The sequence below is a fragment of the Nomascus leucogenys genome, chromosome 10 (assembly GCF_006542625.1).
Source record: "Nomascus leucogenys isolate Asia chromosome 10, Asia_NLE_v1, whole genome shotgun sequence".
In the NCBI taxonomy this organism is placed as follows: Eukaryota; Metazoa; Chordata; class Mammalia; order Primates; family Hylobatidae; genus Nomascus; species Nomascus leucogenys.
In genome coordinates, this window is record NC_044390.1 from 4,976,614 (window position 1) to 4,995,751 (window position 19,138).

A 19,138-nucleotide genomic window follows, 5' to 3' on the forward strand; every position below is an offset into this window, starting at 1 on the left:
GCCGGAGCGCGCAGGCAGCAGCAGAGCCCGACACGCATGTGCGTGCACACAGATCCTGACACGCATGTACACCCAGACCGCGACACGCACGTGTACGTGCACACAGACCCCCCCAAAGCATGTGTGTGGCCAGACCTTGATACACATGTGCGACCAGACCCCGACACACATGTGCGCGTGCACAGACGCTGACACATGAACACACTGACACGTGTGCGCGCACCCTTCCCACTCCTTCCTCCTTTGGCCTCTCCCGAAGCCACAAGCGCACTCGGCGGTCCCCCTACCCCTATGCTTGGCACGCACCCCCGGGTTCCTCCTAGGAAGCGAATGCCCTACTTAGGCCCAAACACACAGGGGCTTCGGGAAGGGGTAAGAGGCTTGAGGAGGGTGATGTCTGGGGAAACCAGAGCCCCAAGCCCCATGTCCCAGCATGCAGCGCCTTAAGTTCCTGGGGGAGGCCTCTGGGAAACGTAGTCCGGGACGGTCCCAGGCAGGGGCCTCAGGGCGCGTTCCAGGCAGGCAGCCCCACAGAGTCCATCTTGCTCCCTGCAGACGCCCCTTCCCGGCTGGGAGAGGGGCTGTGTCACCCCAGCTGGGACCCCATCTGGCCTCTGGAGTGGGGTGATGCCGGGCGAGCCATGGCTGTCCTCAGAAGGGTATCCTCTCCCAGCCCCTCTGGAGCGTCACCTGGAATTCTCTGCAGGCCGCCAGCACAGGCTTGCCCGAGCTGCTATTCGGTGTCCCTTGCTTGCTGGATTGTAAACAATGTACAGGCAGCAGTTATGCCCCGTTAGTCACGCTCCCATTCCACACTAATGTCACAGGGTCTACAGGATGTTGCAGGTACTTAACCACAGTCTCATTTTGACTCAAAATCCCACTTTTTAGAATTTATCCCAAGGAAATAGCTAGAGTAGTACACACATGTATGCCCAATATGTGCGGAGATTATCTTGCGTGTGAAAGTTTTTCTTTTAAATTGTAGATTCTTAGGTAGTTGTACACATAATACCGAGAAAGCCTATGCATCTTTCACCTGGTTACCCCAACTGGTGATTGTAGTATACAGTATCACTGCCAGGACATTCACATTGACATCATCCATTGTTGTTATGCAAATTTCACGACAGTAATTTTTTTTTTTTTTTTTGAGATGGAGTTTCGCTCTTGTTGTCCAGGCCGGGATTACAGGCATGAGCCACTGCACCCAGCCAAGACAGTAATTTTTAAAAATGAAAATCTTGCAGAAGATAGAGGAAAATATCACAGTACAGAATAAATAAATTAGTCTGCTATATAATGGCATAAAATACATTTACTAATAGTGATACTGATTCATGTAAATTGAAAGAATGTATCATTAATTACTAAGAGAGGAAGGTAGGTTTGAAAGGGTATGTATGATTTGGGAGGAGATATTTTGGTGAAATTAAGAACACAGGCTCTATAGTATAACTTTCAGAATGTCAATCTGAGCTCTAACAGTTATTAACTGCTGGTTTCCTCACTAGTAAAATTGGGATAATAATACTATAAGGTATGACTGTCTCAACTATTAAATATCAGAATATCTAATACATACAGTAATATGTAAAGATTTTTTAAGTTTGTGGTTACTATTGAAGATCAGTAACATTACACTGATCCTGAATCCAGTTTTAAAAAAGAAACTCATCTGCTGTTTTTATTTTAATTTTTTTGAAACAGGGTATCGCTTTGTCACCCAGGCTGGAGAGCAGTAGCGCGATCTCAGCCACACTGCAACCTCTGCCTCCTAGGCTTAAGTCATCCTCCCACCTTAGCCTCCCAAGAGCTGGGACTACAAGTGCACGCCACCACGTCTGGCTAGTTTTTGTAATTTTTTTCTTTTTTTTTGGTAGAGATGGGGTCTTGTTATGCTGCCCAGGCTGGTCTTGAACTCCTGAGCTCAAGCAATCTGCCTCCTTGGCCTCCCAAAATGCTGGGATTACAAGCAAGGGCCACTGCACCTGGCCTGCTGTTTTTTTCTTATGCTAAAATATGTACTTGTCAAACCAGCTGTCAATATAGCGAATGCTAACTGAAAAGAACTTTCAGAGCCTGACGTTAAGAATGAAATTTGTTTTGTTTAAGCACGTTAGGTAAAAAGATTCTAAGACACATAAGGAGGAAATGTTCCCTCTCACAAGCAAGTAGGGGAACAGAGAGATGATTCTGCATCAAAAATTGTGCTCAAATAATATGATCTTAGAAGATGCCAAACTGGGAACATTAGCAAGAGGATGAATCGTGTGTTCCATGTGTTATAGGACATTTATGCAAACCATTTTAATTGCTATCGTATTCAATTTCACTGATCCTGGATTTGTTATTTGTATAGTGGGTATTTTTCACTTGTACATATAATCATGGAAATGTTACTTATACAGGCAGATTTGTAAGGCAACAGGGGTCAGTGATTACTGTCATCGTCTTTGAAAGAACAATTAAAATCACAGAAAATTTAATTCTGAAAGGCCGTAGAGCCATCCCTCAGTATTCAGATTTGTTCCAGAACCCCCTGGATATCAAAATCCTCGAATGCTTAAGACCCTTATACGAAGTGGTGTAGTATCTGCACATAACCTATCCACATCCTCCCGTACATTTTAGATCATCTCTAGATTCTTTATAAATATCTAATATACACGCTATGCTAATAATTTTCATACTGTATTGTTTAGAATAATGAGAAGAAAAGTCTGTACATGTTCAATACACATGTTTGCATCTGTAAAATAGGATGCAAACATCCTATTTTTTTTCCCAAGGATATTTTTGATCTGTGGTTGAATCCACAGATGCAGAACTCATTCCAAGGGTGCACTATATTTTTTGATAATTTGTTGCCATGGGATTAGTTTCAGATGATGTGTCTCTAATCCTATAAGGTGTAAATATATGAGAGGTTTTCCAAAACAAGACAAAGATCACTGGCACGCCCCTCCTGTCCCAACATGCTCACTGGTATAATGTGTCCCGTGGCTGGGCTAGATGCCTTTTACAAACTACCATTTGGAAAGTCTTTGATTCATTTACTTTATCAATTAGAAGGATTTAACGTTCCAGAAACAAAAGCACATACGTGTTTAGAGGGAAAGTGGAGGACTATAAACATATATACCAAAATATGATTAACAGTAATTATCTCTAGATGGAATTACGGGTAATCAATTTTGAGATTCTTCTTTATGAACTCCTTAGAGGACTGAATTTTTTTGCAGTTGGCCTGCATTAATCCCATTATAAGAAATGAAAGTTAGGGGAGTCCTAATTTTTAAAAATGATTGGCCAGGCGCGGTGGCTCAAGCCTGTAATCCCAGCACTTTGGGAGGCCGAGGTGGGTGGATCATGAGGTCAGGAGTCGTTCAAGACCAGCCTGACCAACATGGTGAAACCCCATCTCTACTAAAAAATACAATAATTAGCCAGGCATAGTGGTGCACACTACTCAGGAGGCTGAGAGGTAGGAGAAGCGCTTGAACCTGGGAGGTGGAGGTTGGGCCGAGATTGCACCACTGCACTCCAGACTGGGTGACAGAGCAAGACTCTGTCTCAAAGAAAAAGATTAACAGCCAGGCATGGTGGCTCATGCCTGTAATCTCAGCACTTTGGGAGGCCGAGGTGGGCAGGTCACTTGAGGTCAGGAGTTTGAGACCAGTATGGCCAACATGGCAAAACCCCATCTCTACTAAAAACACAAAAATTAGCCTGGCATGGTGGCAGGAGCCTGTAATCCCAGCTACTCGGGAGGCTGAGGCAGGAGAATCGCTCGAACTTGGGAGGCGGAGGTTGCAGTGAGCTGAGATCAGGCCACTGCACTCCAGCATGGGTGATAGAGCGAGAATCCATCTCAAAAAAAAAAAAAGACAAAATAGACTTTAAATCAAAAACTGTAAGGAGAGGCAAAGAATGTCACTATATAATAAGATCAGTCCATCAGTCAAGATGATGTATTAATTATAGATATGTATGCACCCAGCATGCAAGCTCTTAAATACATAAAGCAAACATTAACAAATCTCAAGGGAGGGTTAGATTTTAATACAATGATAAAGCAGGACTTCAAATCCTACTTTCAACAAAGGAAAGGTTATTTGGACAGAAAATCAACAAGTAAACACTGGACTTGAATTACACTTTAGACCAAATGGACCTAATAGTTGTATTCTGCACCATCTATGTAACAGTGGCAGCATGTACATTCTTCTCAAGTACACATGAAACATTCTCCATGATAGATCATGGTAGGTCATCATACAAATCTTAAGAAATTTACAATGACTGAACTCATATGAATGATCTTTTCCAACCACAAGGGCATAAAACTAGAAATCAATAACGGGAGAAATTTAGGTAAATTAAAAAATATGTGGATATTAAGCGACATGATGCTGAACAACCAACAGGCCAGGGAAGAAACCGTAAAAATATTTTGAGACAAACGTAAATGTAAACACAACATCCTCAAATCTTAAAGAATGCAAGAGAGGCAGTTCTAAGCCGGAAGTTTATAGCAGTAAATACTTATATCACGAAAGAAGTAAGATCTCAAACAAACATTTCGAGGAACCAGAAAATGAACAAATGGAGTCTAAAGATAGGAAGGAAGGAAATAATAAAGATTAGAGCAAAAAAATCAATAAAATACAGACTGGAAAACAATATGAAAAGATTTTTTTTTAAAGTTTTTTTTTTTTTTTTTTTTGAGACAGAGCCCCCACTGTTCCCATACATAGGATTTCTAATGTTAGAATCATGAGGCTTTTAAGAATTGCATAAGATGTTTCTCAGGTCCCAAATTCCAGTGAAATAGCTGATGCCAAGCAGTCTGAAGACATCCACAGAGGAACAGAATCAGCATGAGAATAGTTTCTTCATCTTCCTGTCTCATGACTCCACACTGCACTCTTCAACCAGTGATTTCCACACTTTAAAACCCTTAAAAACCCTAGCTCCAAACTCCTTGGGAGGACGGATTTCATTTTCATACTGCCTCCTTGTTCTGCAGCCTTACAGTAAACCTTCTTTCTTTGCTGCAACCTGCTGTATTGACATGCTGTGCTCATGGGGCAACAGACCTATTACGCTTATAATACTGGCACGAAAACACACACAATGGAAGAACAGAGCCCAGAAACAAATCCAAACTCATGGTCAACTGATCTTTGACAAAGGTGCCAACATCACACAATGGGGAAAGCATGATCTCTTAAATAAATGGTGTTGGGAAAACTGGATATTTGCACGCAGAAGAATGCAACTGGACCCTTATTTTACTTCATAGAGAAAAATGAGGCCAGGTGCGGTGGCTCACCTGAGGTCAGGAGTTTAAGACCAGCCTGGCCAACACGGGGAACTCCGTCTCTACTAAAAACACAAAAACTAGCCAGGTGTGGTGGCAGGAGCCTGTAATCTCAGCTACTCAGGAGGCTGAGGGAGGAGAATCACTGGAACCTGGGAGGTGGAGGTTGCAGTGAGCAGAGATCGTGCCACTGCACTCCAGCCTGGGTGACAGAGTGAGACTTGGTCTCAGAAAAAAAAAAAAAAGAAGAAAAAGAAAAAAAGAAAAATGAAGTCAAAATGGATTAAAGACATAAAAGTAAGACCCGAAACTGTAAAACTACTGGGAGAATACATAGGGAAATTTCTCCTTCACATCGCCCTTGGCAATGAGTTTTTAGCTATCATACCAGAAGATCATCCTACAAAAGCAAAAATAAGCAAATGGGACTATGTTAAACTAAAAATCTCCTGCACAGCAAAGGAAACAACAAAATGAAAAGGTAGCCTACGGATTGGGAGAGACTATTTCAAACCATATATCTGATAAGGGGTTAACATCCAAAATAGGGCTTGGCATGGTGGCTCACACCTGTAATCCCAGAACTTTGGAAGGCCAAGATGGGAGGATGGCTTGAGCCCAGGAGTTTAAGATCAGCCTGGGCAACATGGTGAGACCCCATATCTACAAAAAATTGAAAAACTGGCCGGGCACCGTGGCTCACACCTGTAATCCCGGCACTTTGGGAGGCCGAGGCAAGTGGATCATGAGGTCAGGAGATCGAGACCATCCTGGCTAACATGGTGAAACCCTGTCTCTACTAAAAATACAAAAAAAAAAAAAATTAGCTGGGCATGGTGGCACGCGCCTGTAATCCCAGCTACTCGGAGGCTAAGGCAGGAGAATCGCTTGAACCTAGGAGGCGGAGGTTGCAGTGAGCCGAGATCGCACCACTGCACTCCAACCTGGGTGACAGAGGGAGACTCCATCTCAAAAAAAAAAAAAAATAATAATAAAAGAAAAGAAAAGAAAAATTAGCCGGGCATGATGGCATGTGCCTGTAGTCCCAGCTACTCAGGAGGCTGAGGTAGGAGGATTGCTTGGGTCCAGGAGGTGGAGGATGCAGTGAACTGTGATTGCACCACTGCACTTCAGCCCGGATGACAGAGCAAGACCCTGTCTAGAAAACGAACAAACAAACAAAAAAACAAACAAAAATGACAAAACATAGAACTCAAACAACTTAACAGCAAAAAACCAAATAACTCGGATAATAAATGGGCAGAAAACTTGAACAGCCATTTCTTGATAGAACACATACAAATCACTATAGGTCTGTGAAAAATTCCTCAAGATCACTACTATTATTCAGGGCAACACAAAGTTAAACCACAATGAGATATCACCTCATACATGTAAGAATGGCTTTTATTAAAAAACAAAACAAAACAAAACAAATAACACGTTAGCAAGGCTGTGAGGAAAAGGGTACCCTTATACACTGTTGGTTAGAAGTAAATTAGTATAGCCATTATGGAAAATGCTATGGAGAGGCCTCAAAAAACTAAAACTATCAGATGATGCAGCAATCCCACTCTGGGTATATATCCAAAGAAAATGAAATTAGTATGTCATAGCGATACCTGTGCTCCCATGTTCACTGCAGTAGCATTATTCACAGTAGCCAAGATAAGGAATCAACCTACATACTCATCAGGAATTAATAAAGAAAGTGTGGTAGAGATAACACAATGCAATGCTATCTAGCCTTTACAAAGAAGGAAATCCTGTTATTGTGACAACATGGATAAATGTGGAGGACATTGTACTAAGTGAAATAAGCTAGACACAGACAAATCCTGCATGATGTCATTTACATGTGGAGTGTAAAAAAAATCAAACTCACAGAAGAAGAGAGGTGGTTGTCAGGGGCTGGGAGGGTGATGGGGAATGAGAAGATTAAAGGAGATAAAGTGGGAATAATTTCTGGAGATTTATTGTCTATCATGGTGACTAAATATAATGAATAATATTGTATGCTTTAAATATGCCAAGAGAGTAGATTTAAATGTTCTCATTGCACATATGATTATCAGTGAGTTGAGGGAGGGATATGTTAATCAGCTTGATTTAATCCACAGTATAAACACAGATCAAAGCCTCTGTAGACCATAAACATACACAAATTGCCATTGAAGACATCTGCTAACCTCTGCCATAGATCGGGAACTCATAGTCAACATTAAACCATATGGTTTCCCACAGTTCACACAAAGAGGGAACTGAAGAAAAACGGAAGCTGTCTGCCCAAAGAAGTCCAAGTTAATAGAGCAAATTTCGATTTACTGCATATTGAAAAACATCTCTGGCTTTTATGACACAGAAATTTGCTCAAATTCCACTCTTAAAAGCCTCACAAAACTGGCAACTTTGCCAAGTACAGACTAAACAAACTAATTTTCTCTTTTCTTGTGCTCTAAAAATCAGTCCCACGGAAAAGACCAAAGATATCTATTTGAATCCACCTAAAAACGAATCCCTTCCTTACCCAAGCACACTGTAAAATAAAGCACGCTAACATGAACCTCTAGGAGGGAGTTTTGTTTTTTTTTTTGAGGAGGGTTTTTTCTATACCATCAGATCTTAGAAAACCAGAGCACACAGCAGGACGTCAACAATTTGACAAATGGGTTTGTGAATACTCAAAAGAAGAGGGCTGGCCAACCAGGGGTAGAGAGAGGAATATACCTGCATGGCCCTTGCTACACCCTCTGGGGAGGAATTACTGGGATAAATTGCTATTAGGGAGGATATTTGGGGCCATAAAGAGTAAAGAGTCCTAAGTTATATAAACACAAATCATTTAATGAACAAAAAAGGTAACTCATGTGGAGAGTTACTTTCAGATATATAATATTAGGTCAGTGCAAAAGCAATTGACGTTAGAGGTAATGGCAAAAACAGCAATTACTTTTGCACCAACCTAAATAATAATTTTTTTTTTCCCCCTCAGGATGCTTTTTCTGAAGGATGCCAGCCTAGGGGAAAGGAAGAATGAGACCCTAGGGTCTTTCTGGAGCACAGGCTGCATTAGCAAATACCCTCCAGGGCACGCCTGCCCCCAGGCCACAGCCGAAACCAATCCGAATTGAGAGGACACTGGCATTTGTGAGTTTCAGAGTTCTTGGGGACTAACCTGTATTTACTGGATTCTAGAACACGTGATTCTCCCGACACCCACCTACCAAGTCAGTCACCTCTCCCTCCACAAGGACTCCCACTCCTGAGGCTTCCTGTTACTGCAACACAGGAGCCTGTTTGGAGAACACGTCTGGCTTGAACACTTATCTATGGCGATGGCTACGCCCTTTGTGTTGGTTTAGTTAATGACAGGGTCCTGGCTCTCATGTCCCACTAGCGGCCGCTGCTCTCAGGCAGGTACCACATGGTTGGAAGGTGAAGGCAGAGGAAGCCCAGAGACAATGGGAATACAAGTAGCAGACTGTGAGTCAGTGACTGATCTAGGACTGTGGCTGGGTGATCGGGAGTGTGGCCTACTGAGTGTCCATGAGTGGATGTGACAGGGGCTGTGTCACCCCAGCTGGGACCCCATCTGGCCTCTGGAGTGGGGTGATGCTGGGCAAGCCACGGCTGTTCTCAGAAGGGTATCCTCTCCTAGGCCCTCTGGGGCGTCACCTGGAATTCTCCGCAGGCCACCAGCACAGGCTGCCCGAGCTGCTATTCGGTGTCCCTTGCTTGCTGGATTGTAAACAATGTGCAGGCAGCAGTTATGCCCCGTTAGTCACGCTCTCATTCCAAGTACTAACGTCACAGGGTGTGGCATAGTGCGGGCCCTTAACAAACATCTAATTTTGACTCAAAATTCCACATGTGGAATTTATGGGTCCAGGAGGAGGAAACAGTTAGAAAGACAAGAAAAGAGTTAGAAGTACACAAATGTATGTGAAAGAGCGATCAAGAAAAATTTTTTTCTAGGAAAGTTATTTTTCTAAAAAACTGAGATAACTGTAGATTCACATGCAGTTGTAAATAATAATACAGAGAGATCCAGTGCACCCTGAACCTGACTTATACCAGTAGTGATACCTTATAAAACTACAGTACAGGCCAGGCATGGTGGCTCACGCCTGTAATCCCAGCACTTTTGGAGGCCAAGGCAGGCAGATCACAAATTTGAGACCAGCCTGGCCAACATAGTGAAACCCCGTCTCTACTAAAAATACAAAAATTAGCTGGCTATGGTGGTGGGAGCCTGTAATCCCAGCTACCTAGGAGGCTGAGGCAGAGAATTGCTTGAACCCAGAAGGTGGAGGTTGCAGTGAGCTGAGATCGTGCCACTGCACTCCAGCCTGGGTGACAGAGAAAGACTCCGTCTCAAAAAAAAGAAAAACAAAACTACAGTACAGTATCACAGCCAGGATACTGACATAGATTCCCTCCTTGATCTTATCTACAATTTCCAGAGAATATAGTTTCAACAATGAAAAAAATAGCAATATCTCACAGTAGAGGATAGATTAAATTATGGTCTGCTATATGACAGCATGGAATACTAATAATATTGATTCTTTTTTTTTTTTTTGAGACGGAGTCTTGCTCTATTGCCCAGGCTGGAGTGCAGTGGCGTGATCTCGGCTCACTGCAAGTTCCGCCTCCGGGTTCACGCCATTCTCCTGCCTCAGCCTCCCGAGTAGCTGGGACTACAGGTGCCCACTACCTCGCCCGGCTAATTTTTTGTATTTTTAGTAGAGATGGGGTTTCACAGTGTTAGCCAGGATGGTCTCATCTCCTGACCTCGTGATCCCCCCGCCTTGGCCTCCCAAAGTGCTGGGATTACAGGCATGAGCCACCACACCCAGCCTAATAATATTCATTCTTATTGAGAATTTTTTTTTTTTTTTTTTTTTGAGACGGTGTCTTGCTCTGGCCAAGCTGGAGTGCAGTGGCGCAATCTCGGCTCACTGCAACCTCCGCCTCCCAGGTTCAAGCGATTCTCCTGCCTCAGCCACCTGAGTAGCTGGGACTACAGGTGCATGCCACCACGCCCAGCCAATTTTTGTATTTTTAGTAGAGATGGGATTTCACCATGGTGGCCAGGACAGTCTCGATCTCCCGACCTTGTGATCCGCCCACCTCGACCTCCCAAAGTGCTGGGATTACAGCCGTGAGCCACCGCGTCTGGCTTGAGAAAATTTTTATGATGAATTATCAAGTGAAGAAGGTAGATTAAAAAGGTGTATATAATTTGGGCAGAGATGTTTTGGTGAAATTAAGAATACAGGTTGTGTGGTCTGACTTCAGAGATGTGAATCTGAACTCTGGCAGTTAGCCTCATAGTGTCTGTTTCGTCACTGATAAAATGGAATAAAAATACTACACGGTATGATTGTTACAACTGGCAAGTATGATAATCTATATAAAACACTCAATAATATGTAACATTTGTGTAATAGAAGTTACCTGTTATTACTGAAGGCCAACTCACGTCGGCCAATCTCCTTGCTTTTTTTCTTTTAAAAAATTTTTCTTTTTATAGTTTTTATTTTTAAAAAATTCATAATAAGGCTGGGCGTGGTGGCTCATGCCTGTAATCCCGGCACTTTGGGACGCCAAGGCAGGTGGATCACGAGGTCAGGAGTTTGAGACCAGCCTGGCCAATGTAGTGAAACCCCGTCTCTACTAAAGATACAAAAAACTAGCTGGGCATGGTGGTGTGCACCTGTAATCCCAGCTACTCAAGAGGTTGAGGCAGGAGAGGATTGCTTGAATTGGAAGGTGGAGGTTCAGTGAACCGAGATTGTGGCATTACACTCCAGCCTGGGAGACAGGGCGAGACTCCGTCTCAAAAAAAATAAAAAAATTCATAATAGAGACAGGGTCTCACCATGTTGCCCAGGTTGGTCTTGAACTTGTGGGCTCAAGTGATCCTCCTGCCTCACAGCCTGACAAAGTGCTTTGGATTACAGGTGTGAGCCACCACGCTTGGCCCCCTCCTTTTTTTTCTAATGGTAAAACGTGCCGCTGGGCGAGGTGGCTCATGCCTGTAATCCCAGCACTTTCGGAGGCTGAGGCAGGTGGATCACCTGAGGTCGGGAGTTCAAGACCAGCCTGACCAACATGGAAAAACCCTGTCTCTACTAAAAATACAAAATTAGCTGGGCGTGGTGGCACTTGCCTGTAATCTCAGCTACTTAAGAGGCTGAAGCAGGAGAATCGCTTGAACCCGGGAGGCAGAGGTTGCGGTCGGTGAGCCGCGATTGTGCCACTGCACTCCAGCCTAGGCAACAAGAGCGAAACTCTGTCTCAAGAAAAACAAAAGTGCCTTCCTTGAACCTGCTGTCTGTGTAATCAATATTAACCAAAAATAACATTCAGAGTCTGATGTTAAGAATGAAATTCATTTTGTTTAACAAAATGAATACATTAGCAAAAGAGATTCTAAGAAATATAAAGAGGAAATGTTCCCTTTCCATCAGCAACTAGGGGGAAGAGACATTGTTCTGCATAAACAAATCTAATTTAATGACTCTAATCTGAGAAGATGCCAATTTGAGAACATTAGCAAGAGGCTGAATCTTGTGTTCCACGGGATAAGGGAGATACGTATGAGATACTGTCATCTAATTCTTTTTCTATCTTGGAAATGTTACTTATACAGCCCATATTTGTTACTTGTAAAAATAATCTTGCTTATGTTACATGGAAAGTCCATATCTGCCAGGTACCCAGTGATTAGTGTTCATGGGTGATTACTGTGATGTCCTGGGAAAGGAACATTAATTCTATAACCTAATTCTAAAAGGTTGTCTTTCTTGAAAATTTGTTACCATAGGTTAGATTCAGATGATGTATTTCTAATCCTACAAGGTAGAAATATGTGAGATATTTCAAAGCAAGGCAAAGATCACTGGCATAGCCCTTCCCCTCCCAACACACACACAGGTGTAATGAGACTCATGGCTGGGTTGGATTCCTTTTATAAATTAAGATTTGGAGTCTTTGACTCATTTATGATGAATTAGCAAGATTCAATACTCCAAAAACAAAACACACACATGCTTAGAGGCGAAGAAGAGGACTAGAAACATAAATACTATTTCAAATGTTTTTTTTTTTTTTTTTTTTTTTGAGACGGAGTCTCACTGTCGCCCAGGCTGGAGTGCAGTGGCGCGATCTCGGCTCACTGCAGGCTCCGCCCACTGGGGTTAACGCCATTCTCCTGCCTCAGCCTCCCGCGTAGCTGGGACTACAGGCGCCTGCCACCTCGCCTGGCTAATTTTTTGTATTTTTAGTAGAGACGGGGTTTCACCGGGTTAGCCAGGATGGTCTCAATCTCCTGACCTCGTGATCCGCCCGCCTCGGCCTCCCAAATTGCTGGGATTACAGGCGTGAGCCACCGCGCCCGGCCTCAAATGTTTTTTTTCTTGTTTTTTTTTTTTGAGACATTGTCTCCCTTTGTCACCCAGGCTAGAGTGCAGTGGCGTAATCATGGCTCACTGCAGCCTGGAACCCTTAAGCTCAAGTGATCCTCCCACCTCATCCTTCTGAGTAGCTGAAACTACAGGTATGCATCACCATGCCTGGCTAATTTTTTTCAATTTTTTATTTTAGTAGAGATGGAGTCTCACTGTTGCCCAGGCTGGTCTCAAACTCCTGGCCTCAAGTGATCATCCCACTTTGGCCTCCCAAAGTGCTGGCCATTTAAAATGTTAATCAGTGATTATCTCTGGATGGTACAATTATGGGTAATTTGGAGATTCTTCTTTAAGGGCTCCTTAGGGACTGTTTTTTTCTTTGCCCCCAGCAGGCCTGTGTTAATCCTATTATAAGAAATATAACGAGATAGGAGCAGGGTACAGTGGCTTGTGCCTGTAATCCCAGGTACTTGAGAGGCCGAGGTGGGAAGATCACTTTAGCCCAGGAGACTGAGGCTGCTGTGAACTATTATCAACCCACTGCACTCCAGCATAGGCAACAGAACACAACCTTGTCTATAAGGAAACAAAATAAAACAAAACAAAAATACATAAAAAAAAGAAATAGAGGCTGGGCATGGTGGCTCACGCCTGTAATCCCAGCACTTTGGGAGGCCGAGGCAGGCTAATTAATCACCTGAGGTCAGGAGTTCGAGACCAGCGTGATCAACAAGGAGAAACCCTGTTTCTACTAAAAATACAAAAATTAGCTGCGGATAGTGGCTTCTACCTGTAATCCCAGCTACTCGAGAGGCTGAGGTGGGAGAATCACTTGAATCCGGGAGGTGGAGGTTGCAGTGAGCCAAGATTGTGCCACTGCGCTCCAGCATGGTCAACAGAGCAAGACTCCATCTCAATTACAGAAAAAAAAAAAAAAAAAGACTATCTCCTAGAGCCTCCAGGCACGCACCCCTCCTAGAGCCCTGCCAACATCTTGGTTTTGGCCCAGTGAGACCCACATCAGACTTCTGACCTCTAGGATAGCAAGATAATATATTTGTGTTGTATTAAGTTAATAAATCTGTGGTAATTTGTTAAAGCAGGAGAAATAAACTGATAAGAGGCTTAGTATTGAAAAATGTGTCACTGAAACAAGTATAACCTTCCTGTTCCAAAACATGTTTTCACTCAGTTTCAGTTAATACAATCAGACCCTCAACACGATAATGTAGCTAAATTGCCTCTGTAGGCATTTTAATTAACTGAATATTTTGTCCCCTCCCCGACAATTTCTTACATTAAAATCTTATCCCCCAATGCGATACTATTAGGAGGTGGGGCCTTTGGGAGGTGATTAGGTCATGAGGGTGGAACCCTCAGGAATGGAATTAGTGCCTTATGAAAAGGACCTCAGAGAGCTCGCATCTCTCTTTCCTCCATGAGAGGACACAGCAAGATGGTGACAGTCTCCAACCTGGAAGAGGGCCCTCATCAGAACTTGACCATGCTGGCACCCTCTTCTCAGACTTCCAGCCTCCAGAACTGTGAGCAATAAATGGTTGTTGTTTCAGCCACCAGTCTACGGTACTTTGTTACAGACTAAGGTAAGAATAAATTAAGGAGTGTGTGCAAAACACAAGAGAGTATGGTACAAAAATGTGCTCAATAAATGTGGCCAGGCTCCTCTCTTCTGAAGGATTCATGAATAATCCTAAATAATATACTGTCATGTTGGATAAGGTATTTACAAAAATCTTATTCAATGGAATTTCTAGGCAATTGAAGCATTTCCTTCATTTACTGTTGTTAATAACTATTAGCAGTGTTTAATATTATGTCAGGTGCATTTTTCTTTCTTATAGCTATAACTAAACTTACTTCTTTGTAGCTGCAGAGCATTCCATGAAATGAATGTGGTATAATTACTTAACCATTTCCACCATCCTGAACAATAATTGTGCTCAAGGTACACAGTCTTCGATTCTAGACCAATGGGTCTAAATGTCTTTGGGGCATGTACATCCTTCTTAATGCCATGAAATTAAAGAGTATCTCCTTAGGGTGGTGGTGGTGGGGGACAAATACACTAACACTGATAAACACATACAGTAGATATATAGAGAATGTCCCTTGGAAAGTTGTAAGTGGAGTTAAAGGAAGGCCCTCAGGTTAAGGATAACAGTTCTAGACCATCTGAGGCTGTGGTTCATTTTGTGAACTTGCAAGCATCTATCCCAGTTACCTTCATATGTACGTTGCTCTTGATGTACAGACATCCAGACTTAGCACATACCAGCAGCACTCACTGCGCACTCCCACTCCGGGGTGCTGGTCTGTGGGTTTTATGCATGTTAATGCATTTCACCCTCCTCACAAGCCTATCTTCAGAAGGCTCAAAAAGCTAAGAGGCAGAAACAGGACTCAAATCTTGGTCATCTACATTTAATGTTTGGTCTTAAGTCTTATAAACACATATCATTTAATTAAAAAAAAAAAAGGATACTCACCTGACCCTTTAAGATGTTTAACGATTCGTCTTCCTCCTCGGGGATGCTTTTTCTGAAGGATGCTGGCCTGGGGGAAACAGAACCAGAAGAGTAAGATATTACGCCTTTCTGAAATACAAGCAACATTAGAAAACTCCTGCCATACCTAATAAAACCAATGAGAAATACGAGGCCCTGAGATGGAGTTTCTGGGAGATTCCTGAAGAGCACACTGTGGTGACTGAGATGATGAAGCGTGGAGCTGCCCCTCTCCCTGTCTCCCACATCAGGGACCTGTCCCTCTACAGGAGGAATTCTACTCCTGAGGCCACCGTCTCCTGTCACTCAGGCGGCGTGCATGGACAGCACTTCTGGCTCTGAAAGCATCACCTCATGGCTGTTTCTGCCTTCTCGTTGGTGAATTTCCTGGCGAGGCTCAGGTGCTCACGTCCCTCCGCGGCCCTTGTTCTCAGGCAGGTACCGCTTGGTTAGGAGGTGAAGGCAGGGGAAGCAGCAGAGACGCTGGAGCTACAGGCTGTGCTGTCACACACACCTGCATCACCAGAAGGTCCGATCACCCATCCCAGCACAGAGACGCTGGAGCTACAGGTTGTGCTGTCACACACACCTGCATCAACCAGAAGGTCCGATCACCCATCCCAGCACACAGACGCTGGAGCTACAGGTTGTGCTGTCACAAATACCGGCATCAACCAGAAGGCTCCATCACCCATCCCAGCACAGACGCTGGAGCTACAGGTTGTGCTGTCACACACACCTGCGTCACCCAGAAGGCCCGATCACCCATCCCAGCACAGAGACGCTGGAGCTACAGGTTGTGCTGTCACACACACCTGCGTCACCCAGAAGGCCCGATCACCCATCCCAGCACAAGTCTGCACAGCTCAGCCTCACCACAGCTCACGCTGTCCTGAGACACATCTGCGCCCCTCATACCCACTAACGCCCAGCACGGCCATGCTGTGGGCCCCACCACCCCACACGGTGCAAAGGTGTATCCGTGGGCCACGGAGACCCTTCCCAACCGCCGCCCCCGCACAACCCCCAGAGCGCACCTCACAGAGCAGAGTCCCAGGTACGCACCGCCGAGGTTCACAGGCGTGGGCTGCGTTGACCCAAAGCCTCTGGAGCACCCCCGGTCACCAGTTACGGGGAGAGCCCGGCTGTGTCACCCCACACTCTCCAGCAAGTGCGTCACCGTCAGAAGCCCCGTGCCCGTCTCCCCTCGGAGCCATGCGCGCCAATCTCACCTGCGCGGACTAGCGGAGATGCAGCGGCTGCGTCACTGGTGCAAACGCTCACCCAGCACGGCCTCCATTGCCCCCAATGACACTCGCGTGCACCCGTGTCACAGTTACGGGGACAGGGCCGCCGCGTCAGCCTCGTACTCCCACGCAAGTGCGTCACACACTCGGTCCCGCCACCCCCTGGAGGCCAGCGCGCATGCGCACGCGCACCCAGCGGCCGGAGCGCGCAGGCAGCAGCAGAGCCCGACACGCATGTGCACACAGACCCCTACACGTATGTGCACGTACCCAGACCCCGACACGTATGTGAGCGTACACAGACCCCCGATACATAGCGTGCTCAGCCGTTGACGTGCCTGTGCGGGCACACAGACCCTCACAGGCGTGTGCGCATGCACTGATGCCGACACGCATGTGTGCATGGAGCCCGACACGCATGTGCAGACACAACAGAGCCCGACACATGTGCGCATGCACAGACGCTGACACGCGGACACACTGACACGTGTGCGTGCACCCCTCCCATCCCTTTTCCTCCTCCGACTCTCCCAAAGCCGCAGACGCACCCAGTAGTCCCCCAACGCTGGGGCCTCGGGAGGGGGTGAGGCTTAGAGAAGGATGCGGGACCGTCGGGGGAAACCAGAGCCCCAAGCCCCGTGTCCCAGCATGCAGCACGGCATACTCCTGGATGGTCTCTGGGAAATGTAGTCCGGGACGGTCCCAGGCAGGGGCCTCAGGGTGCGTCCCAGGTCGGTGCTGGAGCGGGCAGCCCCATGCTAAGCCCTTCCTGCTCCCTGCAGACGCCCCGTCCCGACTGGGAGGGGGGCTGTGTCACCCCAGCTGGGACCCCATCTGGCCTCTGGAGTGGGGTGATGCCGGGCGAGCCATGGCTGTCCTCAGAAGGGTATCCTCTCCTAGCCCCTCTGGAGCGTCACCTGGAATTCTCTGCAGGCCGCTAGCACAGGCTGCCCGAGCTGCTATTCGGTGTCCCTTGCTTGCTGGATTGTAAACAATGTACAGGCAGCAGTTATGCCCCGTTAGTCACGCTCTCATTCCAAGTACTAACGTCACAGGGTCTACAGGATGTTGCAGGTACTTAACCACAGTCTCATTTTGACTCAAAATCCCTCTTTTTGGTATTTATGCCAAGGAAGTAGCTATAGTCGTACACAATGTTGAAGTATGTTCACAAAACGCTTTTTTTCTGAAAATGTTTTTCTCTTTTAATTAGGTAGACCTTAGATTCATATGTAGTTACAAGAAATAAAATTGAGAGATCTTGTGTACCTTTCACCTGGTTACCCCAGCTGGTGATTGTAGTATATAATACCACAACCAGAAGATTACCATTGATGTAATCCACTGACGTTACCCAGAATTTCCATAGAATAATTTTTTGTTTGTTTGTTTGTTTGTTTTGAGAAGGAGTTTCGCTCTTGTTGCCCAGGCTCAAGTGCAATGGTGCGATCTCGGCTCACCGTAACCCCCGCCTCCTGGGTTCAAGCGATTCTCCTGCCTCAGCCGCCCCAGTAGCTGGGATGACAGGCATGCGCTACCACGCCCGGCTAAATTTTTGTATTTTTAGAAGAGACGGGGTTTCTCCATGTTGGTCAGGCTGGACTCGAACTCCCTACCTCAGGTGATCCGCCCGCCTCGGCCTCACAAAGTGCAGGAATTACAGGCGTGAGCCACCGCACCCAGTCGAGAATAATTTTTAAAAATGAAAATCTTGCAGTGGCGGATAAAGGAAAATCAGATTAAACCATGGTCTGTTATACAATGACATAGAGTACATTTCCTAATAATACTGACTCATTAATTAAGAAAACTTCTGATGAATCAACAAGTGAAAAGGGTAGGTTAAAAAGGTACATATAATTTGAGCAGAGATGTTTTGGTGAAATTAACACAGGCTCTGTGGTCTGATTTGAGGGTGTTAATCTGAGCTCTGATAGTTATTAACTTCACAGTGTAGTAAAATTTCCTCACTGGTAAAACTGCAAGAAAGATAGTGCAAAGTATGACTGTTTGAACAGGATCATCTACATGAAACACACAGTCATATATAACAATTAAGACAAGGTAGCTGTTATTATTAAAAAATCAATGACATATCTCAATCCATTTTCATAAAAGTAACAAGTCTGCTATTTCCTTTTAACTAGGGAGACAGAGACATCGATAGTTCCTTAAAAAATCTAGTTTAAAGATTCTTATCAGCTGGGTGCAGTGGCTCACTCCTGTAATCCCAGCACTTTGGGAAGCCGAGGTGGGCGGATCACTTGAGGTCGGAAGTTCAAGACCAACCGGGGCAACATGGTGAAACCCTGTCTCTACTGAAAATACAAAAATTAGCCGGGCATGGTGGTGGGTGCCTGTAATCCCAGTTTCTCAGGAGGCTGAGTCAGGAGATTCGCTGGAACCTGGGAGGCAGAGGTTGTAGTGAGCCAAGATTGCACCACTACACTCCAGCCTGGGTGATAGAGTAAGACTCCATCTCAAAAAAAAAAAAAAAAAAAGTGAACATTTTAAACTAGTGCTATCTCATTCTATTTCATATACCTTTGAAATGTTACAGTCAATATTTCTTACTTGCACATATAACCTTGGGAATGTTTCCAAAGCCCATATTTGTAAGGTATC

The 19,138-nt window shown here is 45.0% G+C and overlaps 1 protein-coding gene across 3 annotated transcripts in view; it reads right to left on the reverse strand.

The window, feature by feature from the left end:
• The window catches only part of ZNF331 (zinc finger protein 331), a 59,670-nt gene that overhangs the window by 25,063 nt on the left and 15,469 nt on the right, over window positions 1–19,138 (reverse strand). Inside the window, exons 1-2 of one of the 3 annotated variants that reach the window (XM_012500148.2) lie at window positions 17,062–17,511; window positions 15,249–15,315 (exon numbers count right to left, since the gene is read on the reverse strand). The gene's annotated coding sequence lies outside the window, so the exon portion shown is untranslated. Of the gene's footprint in view, window positions 1–15,248; window positions 15,316–16,498; window positions 16,711–17,061; window positions 17,512–19,138 lie in introns of those variants that run through there. The other 2 variants (XM_003259723.2, XM_030819749.1) reach the window with 2 other exon arrangements.